The sequence below is a fragment of the Ursus arctos genome, unplaced genomic scaffold (genome assembly GCF_023065955.2).
Source record: "Ursus arctos isolate Adak ecotype North America unplaced genomic scaffold, UrsArc2.0 scaffold_16, whole genome shotgun sequence".
NCBI lineage: Eukaryota > Metazoa > Chordata > Mammalia > Carnivora > Ursidae > Ursus > Ursus arctos.
The window spans coordinates 19194995-19202303 of NW_026622830.1; the positions used below are offsets into that span (position 1 = coordinate 19194995).

Consider the following 7309-nt stretch of genomic DNA (forward strand, 5'->3'; position numbering starts at 1 on the left):
CATACAATCAAGTATTTAAGATTAAATAATAGGGGGCGCCTGGGTGGCGCAGCGGTTGAGCTTCTGCCTTTGGCTCAGGGCATGATCCCGGCGTAATGGGATCGAGCCCCACATCAGGCTCCTCCGCTATGAGCCTGCTTCTTCCTCTCCCACTCCCCCTGCTTGTGTTCCCTCTCTCGCTGGCTGTCTCTATCTCTGTCAAATAAATAAATAAAAATCTTAAAAAAAAATTAATAAAGAACATACATTCATGTATTGAACATTCAGTTCTAGGGTTTAGCAAAAACATAGATACAAGAATTGAAAGAATTAAAAACATGATATTTTTATGTAGGCCAATATTTCTGAAAGCAATATTTCAAGGTGGATGATTTTCTAGGTGAAATAAGTGGTCAAAAAAAACCAGAATATAATTTTTATGAACCAAAAGCTATTTTTTTTAGAAAAGGTGTAATAGATTTCCTTCCAAGAGTGGTTGACAGAGCCATGTGTTTTTCACCAGTGAATTCAAAATTTCCAGGGAAGTGATAACTTCAGTGTTATGTAAACTGGTATAAAACATAAAATAAGAAGGGCTTCTCAGCGAATTTTACTGAGTTAGGATATCACTGATATTAAGACCTGGGAATACTTGCACAAAATAAAAACTAGAGGTCAGATTCAATTTTAAATATTGATGCAAACATCCTAACTAAAATCCTCACAAATAGAATCTTACAGTATGTTAAAACAAAAACATCCCATAAAAAATGGCTCATTCTAGCGTTGCTAGAAAGCAAATCAATACATATCAGCTCATTATTAGAGCAACAAGGAAATACCATGTTGGTGTCTTCAAAGTGTGATCTTTAGCATGCATGGGAGAGCTTGACAAAATAGTCATTCCTGGGCCTCAACCAAAGGATTCTAATTATATTAGTTGGGAGGGGAAGACTGCTGAGAACTTGCATGTCTAGCAAGTTCCTGGGTCGTAATGATTCTGTCAGTTTCCCCAGAACCATGTTGAGTCCACACTGCATGGAACATTGGTACTCAATCCTGGCTGCACTTTGAAATCACCTGGGGAGCTTTCAAAAATACTGATGTCTGAGTTCCAACACCAGAGATTAGGATTTAATAGCCTGGAGTATAATTTGGGTATTGGAGGAAGGGGTGGTTAAAATCTCTGCAGATGATTTTGATGTGCACCTAAGGTCAGATCTGCTGCTCTAAAAGGATTGGCCAAACCACTGGCCCTCACATTATCCTTATTATAAAAGTGTACTGATGATTAAACATGGTGTTTCCCTTCTCCACACAATCCATCTTAAACGACTTCATGGTCACCGTTTTTGAAGCAATTGCTCTATGCAAGGCGGTTTACATATACTCCCTCAAATGCATGAAGAGAGTCTTCAAGGTCAGCTTGGTTTTCCTTACCCCTGTTTAAAAAATGAAGGCTGTCTGGTGGGGAGGGGGCAACTATCCTGGTTTTCCCTGGACTGAAGGATATCCTGGGATGTGGAATTTCAGTGCTGAAACTGCTAAAATGCTGGGAAAACACAGAGGAGTTGATCCCCCTAAGGCTCCCAGTGTGCTTGTAGTCACCTGCCACTAGGGGCAGAGCCAGGAATTGAAAGCAGATTTGTCTCGTCCTCTCTCCACTCTACCATTTTGCCCTGGAAAGCCTTGGGGGAGGGATCGTAAGAAACTACTCAAGCTGGAGCCATGGAGAATCTCCATTACGGTGCAAGGTTGATTAACTGGGAAGGAGAAGAAGGTACAGCACTTAGGTGTGGATTTCAGATATTTTTCAGTATAGAAATACAAAGTTCCCTGAACTACATAAATGATAATATCAATGGCCGTGGTTCTTAAAGTGGGTTGCGGGACACGTGGCAGTAGCACCACAGGGGAATGTGTTAAAAATGCAAGCTCCCGACCCCTGCCCTAGACCTACTGACTCAGCAACTCTGGGGGTGGGACTAGAAGTCTGTGCTTTAAGAAGCCCTCCAGGTGATTCTGATATATGCCAAAGTTTAAGAACCACTGATTCAGGGGGAAGAGGGTGCAGAATTGGGATGTTTTCAAAGTTTCCCAGATTCTAGTGTGCCGCCAGGGATGAGAAACACAGCTATAGACCTAAGAGCAGCAGTTCTCAACCTTAGCTGCACATTCAAAACACCTGGAGAGCTTTTAAAAGTCCAGATGCCCAGGTTGCTGGACCGATCACAGGAATCTCTGAAGTGGTGTCCACAGTTTTCAAATCTCCCAAGATGACACCAATGTCGATGTCAAGCCAAGCTTGAGAACCACCGCCTTCAGGTCTTCAAGGCTATAGAATTCCACAGTGAGCATAAGTATGTTTTCTCCTTGTCAAATGGCAGAAATTTTTCCATGACTATGGGCCCCTAGACTTGGAAATAAAAAATGCTAATTTAGCGATATTCTGTGCCTGTTGGTTACCAGATCTGCCTGGGGTCTATCTATTAAGAGTGAGTCTTTGGAATTTTCTGGAAAGTCAGGTGGGAATATACGCATTGGGGCCACCAGACTCCTTTGGAAGACTTGGACGTCTTTTGGGGGAAAGAAAAATCAATAGGTGTATCATGACAGGTGAAAGTGAGTTTTCAATGAAAAGACAAGTTTTGTTATGAGGGTGTGGCCCATATCTGCCCTTTGCTGAGAATATTCCAGGGCTTCGATTGCTGATTTGAACAGAGACACAGGCTTCACCTGGAGTCAGTCTTATTGCACAGCGGACGTTGACTTCACGGGCCCAAATCTCCTATTTGGATTTCCAAAAATAATGTTTAATGTTTCCCCCAAACCGGTAAACAGGAACAATAGGAAGAAATAATCTTCACATTTTTCTTTTTTTGGGTCACAAAAACTGGAAAAGGAGAACTGTCTGCAAATGAATTCTGCATTCGGCAATGTTGTGGCAGAGCATGGAAAGTACTGGAACTCAAACTCTTTCATTTCTTTTACTATCCAAACTGTGAATTTCAAAAATAACAAGTCATTATAAAAGTGAAACATGAGATTCTTCACACCCACTGTTTTAATCATTTTAAAACCTTCCATAACTTGAAGTAACTAAAACATTTCTTTTTTAGTAGTTAATGCTCACTGCATGTTTAGTACTTTCTGAACATAAAATAAGATAGCATTAATATTACATTCTAGGTTCCGTGAGAGGCATTTTGCATTTATTCCCTCAACACAGACCGCGTGCTAGGGACTGGGATGGCGGCTGAGTTTCTGAGGATTACCGGCACCTTATCCCTGCTTTCAAAGAGCTCGGTCTGATGAGATAATTAAAGCATGACGTAGTTTATTTAGTGAGGCAGGAAGTCCACTGAAAAGGATGCCGAGCCCAGTTTGGCAAAGCCCAGGAGTGGGCAGGAACCACAAGAAGCTGCTAGATGAGGCGATACTTGACCGGAATCACAAAGAGCAGTAAGAATCAGCAAGCCAAAGTTCATTGAAATACATGGTGTCATTTTATCTTCGCAACAACTCAATGAAGTCGTTACTATTGGTCACATCTCACATTCTAAGTAAACATTTTAAATGAAACAACCAGGTGTCAGTATCATGGGACAAGTGTTGTGGGAGGGCATCACACCGGCTAGCCTACACAGAGTTGTTTTAATTAGGCATACTTATTTATACGATAATATATATAAGTTATTTATATTATAATATATGTATACTCTAAATTATAATAAATGTTCTTTTCATATATAATATATACAATTAACTGACCTTCATATAGGCTAACTGGTGTATGTAATTAAATAACAATATATATATATATATACACACACTAATAACACGCTCGTATATATAACTAATATATACAGTAATATATAGATGCACATATTTGTCATTAGCTATATGTCGGACAGCGTGTTGCTGGTGTCTGATTCTGGGCTCTACATTTCCCTCTACAGATGGACTCTCCCTATTTTTATCAGCACCTACAAAGATGGACCCCAGCTCCGGACTGAAATCATCTCTTATTTATTCTCCACATCAACTAAGTTGAACATCACCTATGTTTAATTGGAACGTATCAGTTCCGATGCTGGAGATGGAGCGTCTGGGGATACTGGCGAAGCCATGGGCTCTGTGTGCAAGAGCCACACAGAGATCTGAGCGTTGGAGCAGTTCAACCAGGAGCTGAACACCAGACCCTGGTAAAGGTAACCCTGTGCTTCCTCCGAAGTCAGGATCACCGTCTTCCTGCCCAGCCTGGAAATGCTTCTGATCCAAGTGGAATATTTCAGTGTAACAAGTGCAGCAGCCTGGTAAAATCTCCATGTGCTTTTATGGATTTTAACCTTACATCTCTTACTAGAATAGGGTAAATATATCCTTATTGGAGGTGGTAAAAACTGATGTCTTAAAGACCTTCTAATAAGGTGTCTTGGAAAAGTCACGTAAGCTTTCTGAACCTCAGTTTCTTTATTTGTTAAGAGGGTTACTATGACCTATCTCAAAGCATGGCCACGAGGGTCACATAAATGATGAGGGCATTTCGAGATCGTAACCCCCTCAGGCTTAATCTTTCTGATGCCTTCTTATGTTTATTCTGCACTTTTTTTACTTCATCTAAAAAAATGTATCCTCCTTTATTTCGGAGATTTGTATTTGGTCCTTGGAGAAGCTGAATGTTCTGGCTAACATAGCAAATGGGCCGGGTGGTGATTAAGCTTTCAGCCTTATTACAGAAATCAGTGAATTATTGACTTATTTGCGAAACCGGTGACAACGTCCCGAAGGGAGAAGCCTTTCTCACATGCTCAAATATAAATTTGGCATTGAAACAAGATGGAAAGCTTTTAAAGCAAAATGAGTCTTTATAAAATGTGGTCCATCATGCCTCTTCCCAGAACCATGTAGAAGACCACAGTGTATGATAGAAAAATTGGGGGGGGGGAGGAAACTATCGTTGGCCTTTTTCAGAATTCTAAAGATGTAATTTGAGTTACTCTAATAATTCAGAATTTCAAAGGTCCACTCTGTTTCAAAGAAAATCTCTTAGGCTAATTTGAGGTGGGTGAAGAGGGCCGCTCTCTCTGGCCAGGAATCCCAAAGCATGATTTATTCTCGTAGCATTTCTGTGAGATGTTTTTTCCTCTTTTCCAAATTTTGTAGAAATGCCAAGTCTCTTTCTTCAAAATTCAATACACTTTGGCTCAGAGATACAAGGCAGGGGGAATAGGATACCAGTTATTTAACCCTATACAGCTTCTCACACCCCTGACTAACCTTTCATTTAGAAGATTTAAAAATAACTTTCCATATAGAAATGTTTTACCTTTTCGTTTTTTTTGGATATTCTTTAAAACCTCCTCTCTAGCACTGAAATGTAATATAGTATTCACAGGTGAAAACTACTTACTCTTTGAAAACAGCCTTTCTTTTGGCTCAGCCCAAAATACAGGAATGTTTTCACTTACTTCCCACTAAAGAGAAAAACGATTTCACAAACTAAGTCTCAGCTTTGAGGAATGACATCAAACAAATGTCAGCCTTTAGCTCTGAGAAGTCACCAACGGCAAGATCATATTTGTGCCCAGCCCCGGCTCCGAATCATAAAACCTGGCTAAACACATCTGCCATCTGATACTCGTGGTAAACCCGGCGGCGTGGTGCCCCAGAAGGAGCTTGGATTTTGATTCCTTTGGGATAGCTGGGTGTCTCAGAAATGCCATGCAAACTCCTAGTCTCCGTATCTCGGGAATGGGACACCTCTCCCTCTTTTCCCTTGGATTCGATGATGACAAAGGAGGAAGTCTGGCCAAAAGCAAGCTCTCCGCCAATGGTGAGGGCCCTCACCCTCCCTGCTCTCCTTGATTTCCTAGGCCTAGCTCCAGCTCCTAATTTTAGCTTACCATCTGTGGCAGAAAGAATAATGGCCTCTCGATGATGTCTTCATTCTGGAAGGCTGTAAATATATCACCTGACATGGCAAGGGAGACTTTGTAAATGAGGCGAAGCTCAGGATCTTCAGATGGAAGATTCCCCGGGACTATTGGGGTTGGGCCCAATGTCATCACACGAAGGTCCTTGTAAGTGAAAGGAGGAGGTGGGACGGAGAGATTTGAAGCTGCTATGTCATTGGCACTGAAGATGAGGAAGGGGTCACAAACCAAGGAATGCGGGGGTCCTCTAGAAGCTGGAAAAAGCAAGGAAATGGATCCTCAGCTCAAGCCTCTGGAAAGCATGCAGCACTATCAACGTATTGACTTTGGCCCTGGGAGACCCATTTCAGACTTGTGACCTTCAGAACCGTAAGCGGATACATTTACGTTGCTTGAAACCACGAGTTTGCATTTATCTGCTGCAGCATGAATGGGAGACACCCCAGGATCTCTGTCGAGCCATGCCCTGCTGCTGGGCGGAAAGTGTGTGGAGTAGCTGGCGAGAGTGGTTCTAACCATCGGCTGCCTCTCTCCTTACAGAGCTCAGAAGAGGCTGAAGGAGGAGTGATTGCCATGGATTGTTTCTCTTTGGTAGCAAGAAGGCTGAGGCTTCGAAAGTGGAACAAACAAGTTGATGCAGACCAGACAGAAGCATTTACCTTTTCCTCTCCACTCATTTCATAAAAGGGCCTTTTGTGTTTTCAAGGAATCAAGTAAATACAAGTTCTTTCTGGGCAGATGATCTTACCGAGAGCCATGGTACCCATCTTCCTGAAGTCCCGAGGCAACTTTCTGCCCCAAGTTCCTGGAAATGTTTAAGCTCATGATTTGGTGTCCTCTTTTATAACAAATCCTGACTTAACCTGAAGCAAAGCCACAAAAAATGACCCTGGAATTTCATACGTCTCCGGGGAGGTGTTCAGTCCAAAACAAATTCAAGGGAACCTCTCTGGACTTGACCTTTAAACCCTGAACCATGACTATTTCAAGTGGTGGTTTCAAGATTCTGAGATCTAGCAAAACCTGCCTGTGTTCCCAGAGAGAGAGAGAGAGAGACCAATCTGGGACTGGAAGGGGGAAAAAAACAATAAAAAACCAAAAAAGAAAAAAAAAGTGGCTATTTTGTTGGAGGTGTTTCCCCAGAACCAGCCAGAGCGAACATCTGCTATATGCTTGTTTGGACACTCTATCACTTGGGCTTGAAACGTTTTTATGAAACGCTACAGAAAGTGTTAGAATATCCAATTAGTGATGATATGGTGGGGCTGGGAAAGTGTCATTTGCCTGGGTGGTCCCCAAACTTTCTTGCCTCTTAGCCAATGACATTTATTTTAATAATAGCTCGGAGACCGAGAGGCCTCTGCTCTTCCCTCTTCCTGAACGAATCACGAGGA

At 42.0% G+C, this 7309-nt stretch overlaps 1 long non-coding RNA gene across 1 annotated transcript; it reads left to right on the forward strand.

Annotated features, from left to right (window-relative positions):
• The first annotated feature begins 5990 nt into the window (after nt 1–5990).
• On the forward strand, nt 5991–7028 carry LOC130543911 (uncharacterized). Its single transcript, XR_008959682.1, has 2 exons — nt 5991–6284; nt 6456–7028. It is a non-coding gene; the product is annotated as an uncharacterized LOC130543911 (long non-coding RNA).
• The last annotated feature ends 281 nt before the right edge of the window (nt 7029–7309 follow it).